This window comes from Felis catus, chromosome E3 (genome assembly GCF_018350175.1).
Source record: "Felis catus isolate Fca126 chromosome E3, F.catus_Fca126_mat1.0, whole genome shotgun sequence".
NCBI lineage: Eukaryota > Metazoa > Chordata > Mammalia > Carnivora > Felidae > Felis > Felis catus.
The window spans coordinates 36,205,252-36,228,639 of record NC_058383.1 but is presented as its reverse complement, the minus strand read 5'-3'; the positions used below and the strand labels follow the sequence as shown (position 1 = coordinate 36,228,639).

At 45.2% G+C, this 23,388-nt stretch overlaps 1 protein-coding gene across 5 annotated transcripts in view; it reads left to right on the top strand.

Moving 5' to 3' along the window:
* RBFOX1 (RNA binding fox-1 homolog 1) overlaps positions 1-23,388 on the top strand; it is a 2,060,838-nt gene that overhangs the window by 593,788 nt on the left and 1,443,662 nt on the right. The window contains exon 1 of one of the 5 annotated variants that reach the window (XM_023246528.2): positions 3,314-4,181. The exons of 3 other annotated variants lie outside the window; for them this stretch is intronic. The gene's annotated coding sequence lies outside the window, so the exon portion shown is untranslated. Of the gene's footprint in view, positions 1-3,313; positions 4,278-23,388 lie in introns of those variants that run through there. One more of the 5 variants, XM_023246527.2, reaches the window with a different exon arrangement.

The following is a 23,388-nucleotide window of genomic DNA, read 5'->3' as shown; positions in this document are numbered from 1 at the left end:
GATCTCCTCTAGAAAGCTTTGTCTGACCTTCCTCTTCCCCCCATGTCTGACTATATGCTCCCGTTCAGTAGACAATGAAATCTTTCTCAATTGTTGAGATCACTTATTTATGTACCTACTTACCATATTAGAGTATAAGTTCCTTGAGTGCAGAGACTGTGTTTAGTTTATATAGGAAATGGTTTACAGGAGAGACTAGTCCTTGAGTGAGATACATGTTTGATGGCTTAAAGAATGAAGGACTAAATGGATGAGTAGATTGATCTCATCCTACTTCAGAGAGGTCATCCTATTTAGACAGCAGTGACCACAAAGGAGCAGGAAGGTTCACCAAATATTTATTGAGCTTATTATACATTTGGCCCCCAGCACTGAGGAACTTTTCAGTCTAATGGTGGAGAACAACATTTACAGTAGGTGAAGACAAATGATATGATAAAATTAAATAGAGGTGTTTAGGGAGTTCAAAGAGAGGCACTGGCCTTATCTATATGTGTGCAGGGGTGTGTGGAGAGGTGGGAGCTGGCAGGGAGAAAGGGATGCCTAAATGGAGATCTAAAAGCTATACATAAACTATCCAGGAAAAGAGAGTTTGTAGGAGTATTCCAGGTTGGAAACAGCATATGCAAATGGTTGGAGAGCAAGAAGTGGAGATTATCTCCAGATCAAAGGGTCAACATAAAATGACAGCCAACTCATCTAGAAGCTTGTAACTCATGTAGAAGACTTTACACTTTATCTTGGAGGGCCATGAGGAACCTTAGGAAGATCCTAAATTTGAAAGTGAGAGAAGATTTACACTCTAGATGGATCTTGAACACTTTGAACACTGTTAGTGCGGCCAAAGAATGAGGGTACAAAGTCATTCTTTCCTACCAGCTTTATGGAAGACATTTTGACATATGTTTAGATCACAGATTGCAAAGTAATTTTTATGTCCAGTAGGAGGAGCCAAAGTCTCCATGTTCTTTACCACCACAGCTGGGCAGGTCTTGGCCCGGGGTTGTCCCAGGAGCTGTCTAATTCAGCACCCCTCATTACCTAGAAGTGACTCAATATGGAGAAATGATAGAGAAACTCTGCCTGGAATGTGAAAAGAAACAAATAGTTTCCAAATGAATAGCACAACAGCATACTATATTGATCTGCACTCTAATTTTGCTTTAAATTGTAATGAACGTCTCCTTCACTCATGTACAAAGCTTTTTTAAGCCACAAAGCAACACAGGTACCAGTGACTCATGCCTGATACTCATAGCTAATATATCTAGGCTTATTTTGACTCCAGAATAAGTCAAGAATCGACTCAGACTGACCTTGATTTTAAGATAGTTAAATCTGTTTTATTTCATTTCCAAGAGAAAAAGATATATATATTTAAAAATAATAAAAGCACCTAGTGATTACCCATTTTAATGAAACAACAGCCAGTGTTTTTGCCTTGAATGATTGCATTCATTTTTTCCCCCTTCTGGAATAAAAATGAAGGAGCACAGGGAAACAATTCCTGTTAGTGAATTTGCAAAAAAAACATTATATTTCAACAGAACTTCCCATTAACTGCCATTTATTTCTTCTCTCATTATTGATAATTTGCTTTTAAATTGAGAATACCTTTTTTACAACCCATCTTATCTCCCTGCACGGCTAGACAATTACATTTAAATTTGGTGGTTTTCCCATTGTAAACAGTTTCTGGAGGAAATGATTACAATGTTACTAACCCAGATTTATGGCTTCATTGTGCTACCAGTGAAGGGTAAGAGACTAGTATAAAGGGAAAAAAAGTTGTTTACATACAAATATATTATTATCAAAGAGAGTCCTAAGGAAGCATATGGTAAAACCAACCCAAATTGCAAAATCATCTACTGGGGCCAGTGATACAGATGACTTTCTGGATTTTGCAAACTTATTTTCTCAAATGATGATAACATATAACGTTTGTTTGTTTTTAATTCCAGTTGTAGTTAGAAGTTTCCTTTCCTTGTTTTATCCTAATATTGGAAGAAACCCTAGCCTGACAGGATTGCAGAGGAACTCTACTCTAGGGTCTGCTCCCTGTTAGGGACTAGGAAATGCTCATGTTGCAAAGCAAAAACATACAACATGGTCCCTACTTGTGGAAATCTCATAGTCCTACTTGGAAGAGGAGCCATACTGCTAATACAAAAACATTCGAAGAGGTGGGCGGGAAAATGAACATGAGCCTCAGATCACCTGTTCAAGGCCAGAATCTAGCCTTGTCCAATCCCAGTTGCCCCTGACAAGGCAGCGTGGTAGGTGACACGTACCATTAAGTTAGGAAGACCTGCCTTGAAATCCTGGTTGCTTGCCCGTTGTGTGGCCTTCAGCAAAGTATAACCCCGGTGGCCCCCCAACCTTGCTGTGCAGCATAATCACCTAAAACAGTTATCCAAAAAACAAATCAACAGCCTCCAAGCAAACAGAGTTTCTGGCTTAGCGAGTCCAGGTGGGCCAGAAGAAGCATTGCTTTAACCTCTCTGAGCACCTGGTTGGGGACCTGGTTAAGCCTACAGTATGTACCTCATCAGGTTGTTGAGAAAATTCAATGTAAATGCTTCTAATGCACCGGGCAAAAAAAAGGAAGTCCTTATTGAGTGGTAGTAGTTCTTTAGGAGTCACAGGGATTCTGGTACTAAGGCAGCTGCTAAGAGGACAGTCTCTAGACCCCTGCAGACTCCTGGGTTAGGCGGCCTGCAAGAGGCCAGGGCACGGGCCACAGTGCACATTCCCTTCCTGCAGGGTGTCTGGCCTCCATAACTTTTTGCATCTCGGATAGGGCTCCATCTGTGTCTGGCCGTAGATTTCAAGATTTACCAGACAACTTTCCCAGAACAGAAATGGATGGGGGCAAGGAGCCGCCTCCACTTAGCATCTCCTCAGGGCATCAAGAAACGTGGGGGTCAAGATGGAGCGGGGCGCGGGCACTCAATGAGCAACTCCACTTTGGGACAAGGACCTAGGGACGCAAAAGACTTGGGCTCATTACCCGCACTTCCAACTCTCCCCCCTTCACCTGTTTAGGCCCGAAGACCTAGGCACAGGGTCGCCTGCGGACCCGGGTTCTGCCCTCCACTGCCTGCTGGAATCCGAGGCTGCACGCGTGACAGCAGCAGCGGTCCTGGCGACGGGTAGGGGGAGGGGGCGCTCCCGCTCGCACCGGATTATTTTTGGCTCCGCAGCCTGGGCTGCTTGCTGCCTGTCGCGCGCGCGCACACTCGCTAGCTCACGCGCTCTCTCTCTTTCTCTCTCTCTCTCTCTCTCTCTCTCTCTCTCTCTCTCTCTCTCTCTCTCTCACACACACACACACACAGTCACACATAGACACGCGCGCACACGCACATACACATGCACACGTTTTCTTGCTCGCTCTCTCGCTCTGTTCTCCTTTGTTTATTTTCTAATCTGTGTTTCTGTTTGAAGATCTCCTTTCCACCGTCTACTGCCCGCCTGCAAGCGCTCTCGCAGGCTGACCAGGCGCACACCGCTCCCCTTCGTCACCCCAGCCCTCCTCCCGATCTCCCCAAGCGCGAGCGCGGGGTTTGAAGGTCACCTCCTTTCCAGTCCCGGTGCGAGCCGCGCCGCCGCCTCCTCCTCCAGCTGGAGCGGGTGGCACAGGCGGTGCTGCCCTGAAGTGGTTCTCGCAGCAGCGGGCTGCTGCAGCGGACAGAGCCCGGGGTCTGCACGGGTGGGGAAACCCGAACTCGCGGAGGGGAATCCCTTGCGCTGCGGCCCAGCCCCCGGGTGCACCCGCTGTGGGGCGGGGGCGCTCTGCCAGTCCTGGGGACAGCAAAGGCAGCTGCGGCCGGACCCACGCGTGCGCCTCCGGGACAGGAGGAGAAAGGAACGAAAGAGGCTCCCCGCATCTGGAGGGGACAGCGCCGTGCGCCCCGCCCCTGCGTCCGGGAGTGAGAGAACTCTGAGCCTTCGACCTAGGCAGAGCGCGGAGGAGCGGATGGTGTCTCGGCACTGAGGAACCTTGCGCTCTAGTCGTTCTGGAAGTGGCCGTTAGGACCCAGGCTGTCCGAACCCGCGCCTTGCCCAGCTGTGCCCAGCCCATCGCCCAGGCAGGGGCGCCAGGGCGGGGCTGACCTGCCCGCGAAGTTGCGGACAGCGTGGGAGAAACCAGCACCCCCTTTCGCCGCCTCCAGCTCATGGTGAGTGTGACTGGGGGTGCCGAGAGCGCAAGGGAATTGGAGGGTCTGGGGACGAGAGCGGAAGGCGACTGGAGCTAGGCTCGCTGGGAGTTCTAGGTAAGTCCAAGCGGAATCACCGCCTTTGCGTTCCCCCCACCCCCCAATTAGCCCAAAGGGTCCCACAGGGGAAAGACTTAGGTCTCCAAGAGCTGACCTCCTCCCAGCGCCAGGCTGGAAGAGCTGGACTGGGAACTTTTTCTGTGTGGTGGAAAGATCTCCATGTACATTCGCGCAGGGGCCGGGATCATGAGCCCTAGCGCTTTACTTCCATAAGCACGCCCTTCCTCGCCCCAGAGCGCCCCTCCGGAGCGCCAAGGCTGCCCTGTCTGCTCTCTTGGGAGCGAGTCCCAGGTGCAGAGACCGGCGGGAACCTGCCTGCGCACTTTGGTTAGTCTATCTGGCCGGCTGGAAGCGAGATTTCAGTGCGCCCTGGGTCTCTGCCTTCTCCACCGCCCTTCTCTGAGGTCTGAGGGAGGAGGTACTTTGGTGGCCTACGGGGCGGGGGGGGGGGGGGGGGGGGTTAGAAACGCCAAACCTCCTGTGGGAGGCGGGGAAGAGAGGAGGGTCACTGAGCTGGAGGGAGAGCTTCGTGTTTATTGGTACTGGCCTAAACGCCCGGAGATGTCACCGCGAGTTCAGCCCTGGGGAAGGGGGCCAGCCTGGGAGCTCAGGACCCGGAAACTCACACCGCACCCCTTGGGTCCTTTGACGTCTTAGACCACTTCACCCCGGGGTATGTGTTTGGGGGCGGCGGTAACAGAGTGGCAGCACAGGCCAGGGTCGCCCGTTTTCTGCTCCAATTTCTCAGCTCCAAGGATGGAGGTGAGGGCGGGGTTAGCGGGGCTGTTCCCACATCTCCGCTGCCTGGGGATCACCTGGCAGGGATGCTCCTGGAGCCTCCAAGGTGCTAAGTCTAGGGACCAGGGGTCATGAAGAGCCCGGAAGCTGCCCGAGCGGAAAGGAAGGGGGAAGACCCGGACCCACCCAGCCCAGGAATTACCAACTCCATTCCCTGCCGCCAGGGAGCTGGGGGCCCCTCACTTATGTACTGGCAGGGACCAGGGTGCACCTGCCAGCCGAGGAGGGTTTGGGGCGGGGCTGCTCACGTGCTCAGAAATCCGCGCCTGGCGGTGTGGAGGATTGGTGCCCAACCACGGGTCTTCTCAGTGGAACTTGTAAAGAAGTGGGGGAGGTGTTGCGGAACAGCTTTGAGCCGAAATATGATGCGCCATAACTTGACTTTTCTTTTATAACAGTAATGATTATTTATTTATTTACTTACTTATTTCTTTATTTATTTAAACCCAGTGCGCCCCAGCTGGTGATCCCTCCCAGCCCCTTAGTTCATCTACCCTCCATTTCCATTTATCTTTTTTTTTTTTTTAATGAGAGGACCTGAATCCTTTCCATTTTTAAGTGACCACACAGGACCCGGCTGGAGACACAGGCAGATTTATTTTTGGCCAAGAACTTTTTTTTCTTCAGAGGCAGAGGACCTGGGGCCTATACAGGGTAAAGGTGGCTGCTGCAAACAGGGGCTGACTCCAAACCTTCCACTTTTTGAGGGAAACCCTGGTTCCAGAGGAATCCACTGGGTTTTCCCTGTGTTAGCTCATGGTTGAGTTGGGTTAGGAAGAAACAGGCATCATCTGTTACAGTTTTCTGGGGTGTTTTACAGGTTGTAGAGAGTAGAGTTTTATCGCAGAGAAAACCACAGCCCGCCCCTACATGCTAGCTGTGTGACCTTGGGCAAGTTACTTGGCCTCTCTGTGCTTCAGTTTGTTTACCTGTTAAATGGGAGTTTCAGTGGTAGTGTTGGCCCCAGAGGGCTTGAGGGATAAATAAATAAAGCATTAAACACTTAGGACAAGGTCTGTCACATGGTAAGTGCCTGGATAATGTTAGGGTTTCCCCCCCCCCCCCCCGCCCCCGCCCCCGCCTTAATCAAGTTGGATACCCTGTATTTTCAGCCTTATAACACCTGGTGGGATAGAGTAGGCAGGCATTTTCCCTTACACACACACTTTCTCTTAAACAACAGATGAAAAGGAAACAAAAAGGGAGGTTAATCAAGAGAGGTTGCTCAGGAGAAGCCTCAGTCTCTCTGAGAGAGTCTCCTGCTCGCCACATGTTCCAAGGAGGGTGGGAGAGGTGCAGCCCACTGGCCCGGATGCAGTCTGGTGACCTTCGATGCCATCTCAACAAGCACAGATGCCCCGAAACTAAGTTTTTGTAGCACTTGTGCATTTCTTCAAATCAACAGAAAGGCCTGCTTCTCCTCAGTCTCCTGGGAAGAAAGCATCATCTCAGTAAATCTTCCTTTTCTCAGAACACACTGTCTTTTTAACATCACCCTGTGGTCCCAGAGTCTTCCAGTCAGAAACAAGCCGAAACGTGGGTCTGAGCACATTTTTTTCCTCCTGGGATTGACCCTCTCTGCTCTATTTTCTCTTCATGATAATTGATGCTATTTTTTTACCTACTCCTCTAAGGTCTGAGCACCGGCCTTTCAGACATCCTCGCATCTCTGATGACTTTTTTTTTTTTTAAACAAGTTGAGCCTTTTCAGTTCAAGCCCTACCAAACCATTATACTTTATAAAATTCCTTTCAGATAAGTTTTTTTTTTTTTTCTTTTTCGGCATCCAGAAAATTGGGTCTGCTCTGTATAAATATGTCTGGCATTTCACCTTTCCAAAAATGAGACCATTTTATTTGCATCCTTTAAGCTGATGTGTGGAGTAATGAACACATTCCAAGAGGGAAATAGGATCTGACACAGAAAATACTTTGGGGACCCAGCGATTTCCCAGCGGCATGGATGAAGACTTTTGAAATCCAAGTGCATTTGCTCTGAAGGACACAGGGCAGCTAGGCCTACCTTTGCCACCCAGCATGGGAGATACATAGCAAGCATGCCTCATCAGCTAATACTGGTAGACTTTCCTAAAATCATCTTGCAATTTGTCACATTTACATTCCCCCGAATTGCCTGAGAGAAAACTTTGTTATACCGAAGACCTCAAACATGGAGAAATGTTTTTAAAGGAGTCTTGAGGCTCTCCCTAATGCCTACCTTCATTATTTAAAATACTGCCTCAGGGCACACGTATAAATATTAAAACTTTAATTAAAGAATCAATCAGTGAGGGAGCTTCAAAATGAGGGGCACCCAGAACATTCAGATGACTTCAACAGAACATGGTTCTCTAGATTGTAAGGTCTGAGCGGTCTGATGGAAATGACATACGGGGTTTTAAGGAGAGCTAGTCATCATCCTGTTTCGTGTCTGTAGTTGCCGGGAGCTACCATCATTGCCATTGGTTTGTCATTGATCACTAGACACAGGACATGATACACTGGTGGGTATGTCTCTCTTGGGGGAGGAAAGCCTAATGTAATAAACACTTATCCAGGAGACACCGCATGTCAGACATTCTGCTCAGGGAGGGAGCAAGGCCAATGAGAATGTTCTTCTTTGGGGGCTTCTATTGTCATGGGGAAAGCCAGACAGTAAGCAAGGGATGGAAATATATTTGTATAAGGATAATGATTAAGGGTTACAGAAATGATAATGTGACAATATGGTAGAGAGTGGGTTGGAAGGGCTTTCCAAGGAAGAGAGATTTGAGCTGAAATCTAAATGAAAAGAAGTAGCTGACATGTTTCAAGCTATACATTCCTCCCATGAGTATTTACTGTGCGTTGCCAACTACTGTTCAAAGCACTTGAAATGCAGAGTGATCAGTATGTATAGATAACCTGTGATGATGGAATTTCCATTCTAGGATAGTTATCTGCACGAAGAGAGTTTCAGAAAGTGCAAAGGCCCTGAGGCAGAAGCAGTGATAACATTGTATGGATGAAATTGGGTCATACAAGTCCTTGAGCTTTTGGTAGGGAGTCTGGATATTAAGCCAGTGGGAAGCCATTGGAAGATTTAATGCAGAGAAATGCCATGATATATTTGTCTTTGGAAGGGTAAGCCCCACAACATTTAAAAAACTAAACTTTGTTTTTTCCCTTTCCTTTCTGAGAGCAAAATCTTCAACTCAAGAAGAAAGATGAGTTTATAGGAAAGAAGAACCCCAAGTTTCTCAGTAATGCTCACTGTGTGTGGGTACAACATTGAGCATGTATCTATATATGTGGTCCGGCTTAGTTCTTTCTCTAGGAGTGCCTTCAAAGAGGGAATACTCCAGGGTGCCTGGGTGGCTCAGTTGGTTAAGCGTCTGACTCTGGCTCAGGTCATGATTTCACTGTTTGTGAGTTCAAGTCCCGCATCGGGTTCCATGCTGACAGCTCAGGGCCTGCTTCACATTTTGTGTCTCCCTCTCTCTCTACCCCTTGCCCGCTCACACTCTTTTTCTCCCTCTGTCAAAAATAAATAAACACACAGGGCGCCTGGGTGGCTTAGTCAGTTAATGACTTCGGCTCAGGTCATGATCTCATGGTCCGTGAGTTCGGGCCCCGTGTCAGGCTCTATGCTGATCTCAGAGCCTGGAGCCTGCTTCAGATTCTGTCTCCCTCTCTCTCTGACCCTCCCCCATTCATGCTCTGTCTCTGTCTCAAAAATAAATAAACATTAAAAATTTTTTTTTAATAAAAAATAAATAAATAAACATTAAAAAAAAAAAAAACAAACAGAGGGAACACCCCCCCGCCACACACATCTTCCCAGCAGCTTGATTGGCATCTCTTCTGCACACAGATCCCCTTTATCGATCGTCTATTCCAGTAGGTTTCCTTTCAGATTGTGCCCATGTGTTTCTCCCATTGGCGGTTGTGATGTTGGATACTGACAGGAAAAAGGGGTTGTTTCCTCAGAGCTCTGAGTCCGACTGACATTGTCCATCTTTGGAGACTGTCCTGGTCTTGGAAGGTGGAGGTATGGTTTGATGGAGGGCTTGGACATCCGGGTAGCTCAACTTTCTTCCCAAATTTGACCCAAAACCTGTGTCTCTTTATCCACAAACCTGGAACTCTGTCTGAGCAGGTTAGATACACTGTGACAGTAAGAAGTGTATATGTTGTGAACACTTCCTACACAGCACAAGCTGTGCTAAGTACTCTGCCTGCATCGCTATGTGCTGAGCTCTGTTTTTCTGGCAGGTGATTATCCCCCTCACTTTGCGTTTCACCTTGCTCTCCTCCGCCCATCCATCCCAAAACCCTTGCTCGGGGGAACCCTCCCTCTTTCCCTGTGTGGATTCCCCTTCCTTACACTTACCCCAGGGGCAGCTTTCTATGTACTTGAGTGATCTGTTTCATCTCTTTCTCTTACTGTACTGAACAGTTAGCTCCAGGTGGACCCTGCATGCACCTGGTTCAAACATCACCGTATCCCTAGTATCTAGCGTGGTGCATGGCACAGGGTAGATGCTGGGTATGTTAATAGTGAGTTATTCCCTTTGATGCATCTAACACACTTTGAGATGGATTCTCTTCATGTGTGCATTTTGTGATAGATTGAAGGGTTTAGGCAGGCAAAGCAGTTGGCCTCAGGATGCTGCAGCAGGTAAGTGGCATACCCAGGACTTTGAACCTGATGGTCTGAGTCTGTAGCCCATGAAACTAATCACTGCATACTCTGCCTCTTTTGCTGCCTTTCTGAGATGCTAGGGACGGAGGAGGTGGTGCATTGCAGAGGTTAGGGGGACCTTGCTGCTTAACTTGAGCTGGCTCTCAGAAGTGATGCTGAGTCAATCAGAGGCACAAAAGGAAAGCAGGGCACCTGTTTCTACTTGCCACGATGTATCTTTTTTGTTTCATAAGAGTGGTCTGAACTGGTGCAGTCTGTCTCTTGCTTTTCTGTTCCTTCCTTAGATCCTGAGAGCCCTGGGTTCTGGCCCCTACCCCCAGGCTCAGGCTTTGAGTATGATTTAGCAGGGAGTCTGGGACCACCTCTCTGGCTACCGGCAGTCCTTGGGGATAATACTCTCAAAGCTGGCAGTGCTCTGACAACCCCTCAACGCAGCATGCAAACCACTGTTCGCTCCACGGAGGCAGGATCACTCTGTCATCTGAGTTAGCTCCCTTTTCATTTCTTCAGAGAACAAAATTAGACCTTTGCCAACATAATAGATCAACTTGTGTAACCACCTTGCTCATTGGGAGGCCAGGTTTTCCTCAATTTTCCGTTTGCTGTGAGTTTTAGAGCATAGAGTCAGAGATGAGGGCACGGACTGAGGTGTCCAAAGTTGTCTTCTTTGTACCATCATGTGTTCCATAAGCATAAGTGCTACCACCTGTTGGAAGCATGTTCTCTGCTGGGGCTTCACGTACGGCATCTCTTCAGCTCTTTGTCACAAGCCCTTTATCATCCCAGCTTTGCAGGTGGGGGACCTGAGGCCCAACAACTAGGTTGCAGAGTCACGCAGTTGCTTCCGGAGTCTGTGCGTGTCTCACCTACTCTGCACCAAGAGGACGTGCTGGGTGCTGAGTGACCCCGCAGAGGAACCATTACAGGTTTAGAGACAGGAGGTGGGGCAGGGCAGCAGTTAGGATCTTAGAATCACACTGTCTGGCTTCAGTTCCAGCTTCATCACATTCTCGCTCCATGACCTTTGGTCTTAATGGACCTTTCTGCATCTCATTGTCCCCCTCTACATGGAGATAATAACCATCCCAACAAACCATCTCGCTTGTGTTTAGTAGGGATGCTTGCTATGATGGTAGCAGCAATGATTATTGTCATTTAATAATAATGATACCATTATTACCATTACTGCTGCTACTAGAATTTCACAATTCCTCCAGGCAGCAAATTGGCTCCAAAATATGATTCCTTCATTTTCCTTTCGACTGTAACCAAGATGATAAATTGAGAGTGAAGGGGAGGAACCCAGCATAGCTGCTAACGTATACTTGAAGGAGTTGACAGACCTGAGTCGCTCTATGGAGTTCTGCCTGCAGAGGCTGCCTGACAGCAGCCATATGCATGAGCTCTGATTGATTGGCAGAGAGAAACACTAATTTATTAGACTCGTTATGAAAAGTGACAGAGCGGGGAATCGAGAGGCTGATTCAGCAACAGTGGCCCTGGCTAGATCCCAGTAGTGCTAGCTTTGTGTTCGTTTCCCTTGGGACACACCCTCCGTCTTGATTGTGGGGTCACTGCTTATATTCTAGAATGAGTCTCTTAACGAAGCCCCGGGAACGAGTCGCTTCTCCGTAGGTCTTTCTGAAGGGAGGGCTAGCCTGTGGCATGGCTCATAGTCATGGCCGTGTGACGCATCTTTTCCTTTGGCAGCCTTAGAAAGGTGAGTCCAGTTTAGGCTGCTGCTGATTGCAAAGGCTGATAATGGAGAGCTCGCGTGCAGAAATTCTCCAGGGGAAAGAAAATCGTTTTCGTTTGCACAGGTTGGAAAATTTGAGGGGTTTCCTTGGGGAGTGTAAGGAGGAGATTGATATCTATCTTTAAGAACAGAAGACTCTTCCTGGGAGGGTTTCTTATTTCTGATCTGGGGAGTATGGTCAGTCTGAATTATAGCATGTAGGATGCTAGCTAACTAAGGAGATGATGACACATTGACCTAAGCTAATGGAGTTGCTGTGGAGTGAGAAAAGCTTTGAAATGACCAAACTCCCTGAGAGCAAAGGTATGAGGGGACACGGGCTTTGGAGCCAGCCCTGCCTAATTTTTTTTTTAATTTTAATTTTAATTTTTTAAAAACTTTTAAAATTCATTTTTGAGAGACAGAGAGAGACAGAGTATGAGTGGGGAAGGGGCAGAGAGAGGGAAACACAGAATCCAAGGCAGACTCCAGGCTCTGAGCCATCAGCACAGAGCCCGACGCGGGGCTCGAACTCACAGACTGTAAGATCATGACCTGAGCTGAAATCAGTCACTCAACCGACAGGGCCACCCAGGTGCCCCGTGCCTAATTTTTTTGAGTCCAAATTCTGCCACTTTCTAGCTATGTGACCTTGAGTGAGTCACTGCACCTCTCTGAGGCTTCATGTCCCTGTGTGTTAAAGGATGGATGATTCTGTCTCCCGTAGCAAGGATTGGTGCTCCAGAGTAAGGCATGGGAAGCAGTTATCCCATGACCACTTTGGAGTAGGCATACCTCATCTGTTCACTGACCTGTAGCATTCAGACAAGAACTTTCTCTCCAAGAACTACTCAAAGCCTAGTTTGTTTGAATTTACACTGTTCGTTGAGAGTATGTCATGAGGATAAGGAACCACATCCCCACTCCATAAATGGAGTTCGACTGAATTGTGCTGTGCTGCTGTTGGCTTATAATGAGATTATAAAAAAAGTCCTTTGATCCTATCTTTAAAGAAATAGATATTCTATATATACACAGAAAAAGAGTAGATAGTTTAGACTAATGTTTAAGACTGATAGCAGAATCTAAAACCCCGAGTGAAAATAATGCAACATTATGGAAGACACATAAGGGGAACCAAGAAGGACGGTGAGCTGTGAAGAACTGATACTTCCTGCTGCTATTTGCTGTGGTGATATTTCTGAGGCCTCTGTTGGCTATCACAGTGTTATTTCTGGTCTCAGGGTCACAAAGAATTTTTCCTTTCCTGAGATAGTGATTGGTACTTCTATACCAGACACTGTTATGTGGAACAACTGATCATGTTCCCTTTTCACAAAGCCAGCCAGGAAGCTCAGACCTGATTTTATTTTATTATTAACAAAAATTTTTAATGTGTATTTATTTTTGAGAGAGAAAGAGAGAGTGTGAGTGGGGAGAGGAACAGACTGAGGGGGAGACACAGAATCCAAAGCAGGCTCCAGGCTCTGAGCTGTCTGCACAGAGGCCCATGCAGGGCTCAAACTCACAAGCCATGAGATCATGACCTGAGCTGAAGTCTGACGCTTAACCGACTGAGCCGTCTAGGTGTCTCAAACTCAGAGCTGATTTTAGAGTCTAGTCTTGACAGTGAATAGGATTTGCTAGTATAGGTTTTGCATATTAACTGTCAAGTCCATTTTACTTCTCTGCCTTTATTTTAATTTACAATTTATTGTAATTTATGTTGCTTATTTATTAATTTTAATTGTTTACAAAATTTTTTAATGTTTGTTTATTTTTGAGAGAGGTTGGATGCAGGTTGGTGTGCACACGCTAGTGTAAGTACAGGTGGGTGCAGGGCTGTGTGCGTGTGTCCATGCACGTGGGTGCAGGTGTGTGTGTACATGCAGAAGGGGAAGAGAGAGAGGGGTGGGGGGAGACAGAGGATCCAAAGCAGGCTCCGCACTGTCAGCACAGGGCCCAATGCAGGGCTCGAACCCACAAACTGTGAGGTCATAAACTGAGACGAAGTCAGATGCTTTACCGACTGAGCCACCCAGGCGCCCTGCTTTTTTTATTTTTTAGAAAAATAATCTTTGCAAGTATTACTGTTAAAAATTAAATAAGCTTTTTACCAGCAAAAACATGTTTGTTGAGGAGTAACAGAGAATTGCAGTTTGGGGCACGCAAGCTATGGCAAAACCGTAGGCACATCCCACAGGCTAAGGAGAGGAACATTATGGAGAAGGAGGAAGTTGGAAGGGGTTGTTTTGAACAAAAATCCCTTGGAGAGAAGCAAGAGTTCAGGGGGATGATAGCTCACTGGGTAAGCTGCAGGAGTAGTTGATTGCTGTAGGAGAGGCAGTGTGCATTCTTCCTCAGTGGGGTCTGTAAATGATGGCTCTTTCCTTTTGACAGTTCTATTGGGGGCTGTAATTTTCAATTCCTCCTATAATGGATGTTGGTGGGAAGGCTCCCCCTTCTTACCTTGCCTTCTGTCCTCCTGACTCCACTTTAGTGAGGTTTCCCTTGATTAATTTTCACACGACGTAGCTAAAATAAATATATCTGAGATAGGTGCAAGTTAAAAGACAAATAAATAAATTACAGTCCTTTAAAACACCAGGAATCCCTGGAAAATAGGACAAGCTAGTGCAGTGCTTGGTATCCTGTGCTATACCTGGAGTAAAAGAGTATTATTTTGAGTCCCAACAGTGCAGATAGACACTCTTTCTTATTTTCTCCCATTTAAAAAAAAAATTTCCCTGGAGCATGAGTTATGACATGTAGGATCACTTTTATGGGGTCACTCATTGCCTTTCTGAAGCGTTCGGTAAACATTATCAGACCTGTGTTAGGTACTGTGCTGAGCACTAGAGATACTGTATTGGGGTCACTATACTGACCAGTGACCAAGACCAGCAAGATCTGTACCTCACGAAGCTTATTCTGTAGTTGGAGAGACCATCACAAAACATGAAGATAAATGAGCGGGCAGCATAATTCTCTATTGTAAGTATTAAGATGGAAACAAAGTAGAGTGCTAATGTAATCAAAGAGCGAATGGCCATATTATGCCGGAGGGTGAGGGAAGGTCTCTCCAAGGAGAGACGTTTGGGTGACATTTAAGCTGAGACCTGGAGAATGAGAAGGACCAAGTCATGCACGGAGGGGAGATGGACACAGGGGAGAGGCTGTGCTGAGTACCAGTGTGTTCAGGTAGGAGAGTGCTCCACAGGTCCTGAAAACCGCAACATGACCCTTGGAGCCTGGAGCAGCTTGAGCAAGTGAGTTGATGTAGCTGGAGAAGCTGGAGAACAGAGTAGAAGTCTGTTGTTGAAACCCAATGTTCTTTTTCTCTGAAATGAGTAAGATCTTTGTTTGTACCCTTCCTCAAAGGTGTATTCCAGATGAGAGGACAGCTCTGAGGGCGAGGGAGTAACTGCTGGGAGCATCAGTGGATAAAGGCTCTGTGTGTGTGTGTGTGTGTGTGTGTGTGTGTGTACATGGGTGAAGGTATGTGTGTGTATGTGTGTACATGTGTGTATGAACGTGCACATGGGTGCAGGTGTGTGTGTGTATGTGCATGAGGATACAGGTTTGTGTGCACACGCGAGTGTAAGTACAGGTGGGTGCAGGGCTGTGTGCGTGTGTCCATGCACGTGGGTGCAGGTATGTGTGTATATGTGTGTGTGTGTGTGTGCACACAGTGCAGGGATGCATGTGTACGTGCATGTGGCTGCAGGTGTGTATGTGCACACGCGGGTGCCCATGTGTGTGCATGTGCTTGTGTAAGTGCATGGGGGTGCAGGTGTGTATACGTGTGTGGCTTGTAGGTGGAGGACAGGGAACAAGGCTAACACAGTGGTGCTGATGGGGGGCTCTGACTTCTGAACCCTTGAGGAGGGGGAGCAGTGGCACTTGGGCTCTCTGGTTTTCACATCTCCAGAACACAGCTCTGTTTAGACTCAGGTCTTCCACACGTGAGTGTGCTCATTCGGCCAGTGACAACTTCTGAGGAGGCAGAGTCAGACCCCCAACTCTGGGCACATAGCTTCATAACATCCATAAAGTTTCATGAGAAAGCCATTTCGATGACCCCACAATTGCCCTCTCGTTGGCTCTACGTCAGTATCACAGATTAAAAAGACATTGGCACAACCTTCTGGGACTTGAGCATTTTTTAATCTGTTTTGAAGTCTTTTGTTAGCACAACAGAGATCCTTTGGCTTCTTTGCTAAAATTAACATTCTCAGGGCCCTCCCTTTTTATTCACATTTTTAGTTCTGCTGCTTCTTGGGTTCTGAGATGCCTGAATGTTCTGTTTTATGTTCCTGGCTCTTCCAGTGCAGGCAGAGCGCTGTTACCCGGGTCCCTCCTTTGTTCACTGTTTTGAGACAAGGATTGGTGAGATTCCCTTTTGTAGAAAAAAAAATCAAGGGAAGCAGCTCGCAGATTTAAATTGCCTCCAGTCTAACTCTTCCACTTATTAAAAAAATAATAAAAAGTAACATTGTTCATTCCCCAGAGCTCCAGAATGCTTTCCTGAAAGAAGGGAGGGAGTCCAGTCCAGAGGAACGAGGCTCTTAGGCTTTCGTTCCTTGATGGTCTTCTCTTTACATCATTTTGGGGAGCATATTGGGGAATATTCATTTTTGTAGGCCACGATGAGCCTCAGCGCCCGAGAATAAATGGAGAGCAGTGTCTGGAACAAATGCCTGTCTTAAAAACAGTTTATGAAATGCCAGCAGATGTCAGTGTGCCCTTGCCATTTAATTTTTTTCCCTTTTAACTTTTAAAAGCAGCATTAATTATTTTCAGTAGTTAAAAAAAATAAAACAAAAAGCGTATTGTCATACAGTCATCAATTAAGACACCATGAAGCAACTTTTTTCTTTTTCTTTTTCTTTTTTTTTTTTTTTTAGTTCTGGGAGGGAGAGCAGCAGAACTCATTTCATGATGTGAATCCCCTAAATCATCTAACTGTGTGATACAATTTTGTCTTTTCCCAGAATAGTGGTTTCAAAATTCAAAGCCTAGTGTAGATTTTATTTCCTTTTTCCTTCCCTCCAAGCCATTGTTCAGAAACTAATAATAGCCCAGGATCCAGCTCGGCTTCTAAGAACCGACTGGCTGTGCTAATTGATACAGCTCTTCATTGAAAAGCTGCAGTTTGCAAAGTGGGGTGAGGGGAAAGGTTGGGTATAGTCTCAGAATTTGTCTCTGAGTTATAATGAGAACCTCTTGCAGTTTTTGTTGTCGTGAGCACAACAACCGATGTGCTAATCGCTCCTCTGCAGACATCTTTGGATTAAAAATTGGGGGCATCTATACAGAAAAAGATTTGACCAAATGATTTTAAATTACTCCTTTTTAGGTAAGGCGTGATTTGCTAAGCATTTACGAAAGTCAAGTGCAAAAGAAATAGGCTGGTTTTGAGGCGGGGAATGCTGTACTTAACAGGGCATATTTGATGCTTCACTTTATTTAATAGTTTAGATTAAAATGCCACAATCATTAAAAAATGCAAGAATGTGCTGAGAAAAATATATCCTCTTCTCCTTGCTTCTGCTCTCACCAGAGACAACTACTATTATGATTACTCATGTATCCTGTCAGATCTGTTATGCAGGTGTGCACATTTATACCAGTAGATGGATGATAGCCTAAGCTATGCATAGTTCTATTCTGCTTTTATTTTTTAATTTAAGTATATACTTTAGGGGTTATTCCATATCCACACATACATGTGTCTTACCCATTTTGTTAATGGATATATAATATTCCATTGCCGTATTTACCCTCCTTTATTTAATTGGCTTCCCTTTGGTGAATATTTATAGTATTTCTAATATTTCACTATTATTAAACTGCTGCTTTGAAAATCCTTGACCAAGACCATCCCCTGTACATGGTAGTTTGTCTGTAGGGTAAATACATAGAGATGGAATTTCTGGGTCAGAGGAGATGTGCTCTTATGTTTTACGGACATGCTCACTCTAAGGCTTTGGCTAAAATGTGCCCTTGTGTCTTGGTGGGTGAATGGAGTTTGGATGAAGCCATATGGTAGTTCTGGTTCTGATTTTGTGGCCATGGTGCCAGGCATGTGGCTGCTGTTACACATTGTTTACCTGATGGAATATTTTGAGGTTCTTGTCATTCCTGTTTTTTGCTAACACTTTCCATCTGCCAGGTACTTTGCTAAGAGATTTGATTTCATTTTCACATTTGGTCCTGTGGAGTAGACCCTGCTGTCATCCCTATTGCAGAGATGGGGATGTGAGGGCTGAGAGAGGTCAAGTGCTTTGCTAGGGTCATATGGTTGGTAGTCAGGTGGGGGTTTCACACTCAGAACCCCCAAGTTTAACCACCATGCTGTGTGCTACACAGTGTATTTTGAACAGCAGAAAACATATTGTTAATTTGTACTGAGATTTAACCTTGATGGTATTTTCTATTGACATTTTGGGTTGGATAATTTTCTGTTATGGGTGGGGGGAGGCTGTCCTGTGCTCTCTAGGATGGTTAGCAGCATCCTTGGTCTCTACCTATTAGATGCCAATAGCAACCCCTCCTTCCATAGTGATAGTCAAAAATGTCTCCAGATCGTGCTCCGTGTCCCAAGGGTGGGGGATATTGTCCCTGTTTGGAAACCACTGACTCAGAGAAAGAGCAAATGTATTCTGGGAACATAGATTGTAACACTAGAGGCATGGATTTGAGGGGACATATGGTGGCTGATGTTAGAGCATCTTCCATTCAGTTGTCCCTGCTCAGGGACACCCATTTTGCCCTACCCCCGATGGAGCAGCTGGGCTGCCCCTCACCTTAACCTTAAATGTCAGTCAAGGAAGAAACAGGAGGGTATGTTTAAGCCTCTGTCATGCTCCAGTCAGATCACAGTAATGTTCCCCAACATGAGACTTTGTTTTTTAACATGCGGTTTAGAAATATCCATGAAAAATTGCTTGGTAAAATAGACTTTAAAAAATCACGCTCTCAGGTACAGCCCAGCTTATATATTACACAGTCTTTCTATTCATGCATTTTCATTCAGTGCTCAGTAATGCTCTACATCAGAATGGCAGTCATGAGGCCTAAGTGACCCACCCCCCTATGTACACATGGCAGACATTGATAATCAATTCCTTCCCCCTCATCAGATACACTTTCTTAGAATCCTCAATACATCACTGTAGGCATATATACTATCAGCCAATTGGAATTACTATGTGAAATGAAATTTATTTGCCACCCCTATTACACGGTGCCTTTTTGGCTGAGAAGAAGGATTATGCCTTCCAAAGAGGCAGGCTTATCATGAGGTATTAGCTTATTTTTCAGTTACTGTGAGAAAAGTACTTGATGGATATGAAGAAATGTCTATTCTTAAGGCATTTGGAATTAATATCCTATTTTATGAGAATAATTGGGCAGCTGGGAGTGCATCTATATCCCAGCAATTTTACATATACTTCCCTCTTACAGATGGTTGTATTGTAACATCCTTCTCTCCCCCACCAAAATTAGTCCCCTCCCTCTAAAGCTCCATGAGGCAGCCAACCGAGGGCGGAGTGAAGTGCTTTGTATACAATGAGAACCGAGACAATTCCCTTAGCAAAGGACATTCAGAAGCTGTGGGATATTACTGGAACTGTGTCACTTCCCAGCATGGTGCATGTGTGGAAACCTTAGAGAGAAAAGGGACTGTACCGTCCAAGACTTCCACAAGTAGAGGCTGATTTACGAAGGTCCCGAGGTCACACTGCTCTGGGAGGGAAGCATATATTTAAGATTTGAAAATGATTTTAGGTGGTACCTTACAACCATCCCTTCATGAATAATGTTTTACTTCTTTGCTTTTTGGGGGAGATGACAGGGATTCCCCCAGAATTGTTTCTGTAAAATTTAGTAACTTAAATAAACTACATACAAACACCCATCATTGAAACAGTTTGTCACTAGTCTCCTGTTTCTGATCCTAGGAAACCAGGTAAAAATAATTCTGGGAGGACAAAGCACTGGGTCAGAGGGCATCTGCTTCCTTCTTTGGGACTGATCGGAGTGTTTCTCCGCTTTTAGATGGCTTAGTCTCTGTGAGATAGGGGCAAATTAGATAGATTATTGTCTCATGTTTCCTCTTCTCAGAAAAGAATTAAAAACTTGGGGCCACTGATGGGCCTGCAGTGGTTTACTGAAATTGTTTTTACAACGATAAGAATGAATATTTTTATCTGCCCAGAAAGTCCATAGCTTTTTATTTTTAAACCAGATTCTCAGAGGGCTGTAGCACACAAAGAAAATTAGGAGCCCGCCTTTTTAGAACAATAACTGTCACACCTATTTAACCATGACCTGATTAGGCAGGGAAAAAGAACCCTTCACTCTACCTGTTTTAACTTTGTGGTTGAATTTTGGGTACAGAGGTGATGGTGAAGGGGCAGAGAATTCAGTGGCAATGTTGAAGGGTCATGAAGCAAACTTATTTGGAGAGAGATGTATACCTCTGATTTAGCAGAGGGAATGTGGTGTTTATTTGAACCGCAACCTCTGTCTTAGAATCCATTTACTGAGAAATTACCAGCCCAAAATACAGTTAATGGTGAGGTGTTAACTAAAACAGCCATAAGACCCATAATAACAGTGTTGTAAAGAGTGAAATTGAATACCACTCAGCAACCTTGATGATCACATAAAATCAGAAAGTCCTTCCTGAAAATTCCAGGAATTACAGACGTGTGCATGGGTATTTGCAGGAAAACATTTGGATCACTTCTCTAAGGTTCTTGATGGCTAGACTTCTCAGTACCATGCTAATAATGGTTCACAGTAAACTCTATTGTGACCTATGTTTATTTTTCAGTACTACTCATTCGATCAACACTATTGTTGGTATCTACCAGTCATTTGTAAAAACATGAAAGTTTGTGGAATGTATTTCAGTGATGCATAATGCTAATGAGATGACTTTTGTTTGGGCTTAAGTTCATGGCCCTTGGTGAAGACTCTTTTGGCCCGTATACTCATACTCAGGCCTCTTAAATCACTGCTATAGGGAGTTAGGGAATATGGGAGTAGAGAACTTACCCATGGGATCTCCATTCTACAGATAGCCCCATTTCATCAGGATGGCTCTGAAAACCATATTTTCTAAACTTTTTTTTCTTATGTTGCAAATTATCAGTAGGCTCGAGATATATCCACGCACGCACACACACATACACACATATGTATCATATGCACATACATTCACTTATGAGTGTTTGAACCCAAATCTGTATTTAAGTACACTGGTCACTATGTATGTCAGTTTCCCTATCTGCCCAATTTTAGATATCCCTGTTTAATAAAATGTAGTGGTCTTTCAAACCCTCTTCATTGGCCAACCTGTTTTCAGAGAGGTCCCATTAGCTATTACCCATTGTAGGCAATCTATATATTTATGAGGCACTTAATGGGATCTTCGTGACCTGCTATTTTTTATAGGTTTTATTTATTTTTTTTGAGTTTATTTATTTTGAGAGAGAGATAGAGAGCAAGTGGGGTAGAGACAGAGAGAGAGAGAGAGAGAGAGAGAAAGAGGGGAAGAGAGCGAATCCCAAGCAGGCCCCATGCTGTCAGTGCAGAGCCCATTGTGGGGCTTGAACTTAAGAACCATGAGATCATAACCTGGGCCCAGAACAGGAGTTGGACACTTAACCACCTGAGCCACCCAAGTGCCTCTATGACCCACTATTTTATTAGCAAAATAAGTCCTTTTTAAAAAAAATTTTTTTTTTAATGTTTATTTGTTTTTGAGACACAGAAACACAGAGCACGAATGGTGGAGGGTCAGAGAGAGAGACACACAGAATCGGAGGCAGGCTCTAGGCTCCGAGCTGTCAGCACAGGGCCTGTCTCGGGGCTCGAAGTCACAGACCATGAGATCACGACCTGAGCCGAAGTCGGATGCTTAACCGACTGAGCCACCCAGGCGCCCTGCAAAATAAGTCCATTTAAATGAAACCCGTTTTGTTTGCTTTAGAGCTTTGAGTTTTTTTACTTGGATGAGTCCTTCAGAAAAACTAAGCAGAATTATTTACTTGGGTTGCATTTTTGATTATCCTCCATATTTGAAGTCACAACCAGCAATCCCCATGGATTTGAGTGACAGTGATTTTCAATAGGCACAGATTTCACTGGATCCTTGCCAAGTGGCATCTTTGATTTTTCCGTGCATCAATTCTATATGTGGACAGGGAACATAATATCACACACCAGCCAATGTTCTCTGCTCACTTCATGCATCCTGGTTTGCAAAAAAAAAAAAAAAAGTAAAAAAAAAAAATGCTGAATCCCACAGAAAGTTTCCACTTCCCAGACCAAGCTGTGCGCATAGCAGGGAGAAGAGACCAGATGGCCAGTGGGTTGAAATCAGTGGAGAACCAGCTGGGATGCATGAGAGGGCATTTCCTCCTCTACTTCCCTAGGAACCTGGTCAGGGCACGTCCCGGAGCTCTGAGCAGGACAAGAGACATCAATGTCAAGACCTCTGTCTGGCTCACAGGACCCTGGGACATACCAGAGTTGGATTGGAAGCTGGCAGAAAAATCTGAGGAAACTAAAATCTGAGCTTTTAGTTTCCTGCTTGCCGAAAAAAAATAATAACACGCCAGTGTGACAGAAGGTTCTAGGGTAAAATGCTGATGAACAGGAAATAACCATATTTCCCTGTATTAGCACCAGCTTGGAGACTAAAGTTCTATGATGAGGGCACATGATTTGGGTGGTTTTAGATCCCAAAGGAAGGAATTTTTTTTTTCCATTTAAAGTGAAACCTTTCCTTGCTGCTGAATAATTAGGCATTTCTCAGACTGCCAGCTTCTGCCACCATGACTCCTAACCTCACATTTGACACCGTGTATTCAGTTATTTTGAAGAAAACTGCACACTTTTCAAATTCACTCATTTCTTATTTTTTTTAAATGCTTTTATGGCTTTTTCTTGTTTTGGTTAATATTTTAGTTAACTGCTGCTTAACAAATTAACCCAAAACATAACAGCTTTTAATTTTTTTTAATGTTTTTTTTATTTTTGACAGAGAGACAGAGTATGAATTAGAGAGGGGCAGAGAGAGAGGGAGACACGGAATCTGAATCAGGCCCCAGGCTCCGAGCTGTCAGCATGTAGCCCCACATGGGGCTTGAACTCACAGACCACGAGATCATGACCTGAGCTGAAGTCGGACACCCAACCGACTGAGCCACCCAGGTGCCCCCAAAACATAACAGCTTTTAAAACAGTAATGGTGTAGCATCTCACGTGGTTTCTGTGGGTCAGGAATCTGGGAGCAGGCTTGCTGGGTGGATTTGACTTAGTCTTTTGTGAGATTTTCAATCCAGATGTTGGTTGGAGCTGCTATCATCTGAAGGTCCAAAACTCAGGCTTGTTAGGAAACCTTAGGTCTCCGATGGCTGCTAGATGGAGACTTTAATTCCTTGCCGTGTTCGTCTCTCTGTAGAGTTGCTTATAAGGTGGATAGAGCCAATGAGAGAGAGGCCCAGTGACTTTGTTTTTGATACAGTTTCCCCTATCGCTAGCATCGTGCTTTAGTGTGGTACATTTGTTACAACTGATGAGCCAATATGGATCCATTTTTATTAACTAAAGTTTATAATTTACATTAAAATTCACTCTTTATGTTGCACAATTCATCGGGGTTTTGAAAAACAATTTAATTGTGGTAAGGTACCTGTGAATTTACTTTCTTCTTTTGGGGATGTACAGTTAAGTAGTATTAAGTATATTCATAGTGTCATGCACCGATCACCACCCCCCATCTCCGTAGCTCTTCTCATCTTGCAAAACTGAAACTCGCCTTCAACACTGACTCCCTATTTCCCTTGTCCCATCCCCTGGCAACCGCCAGTC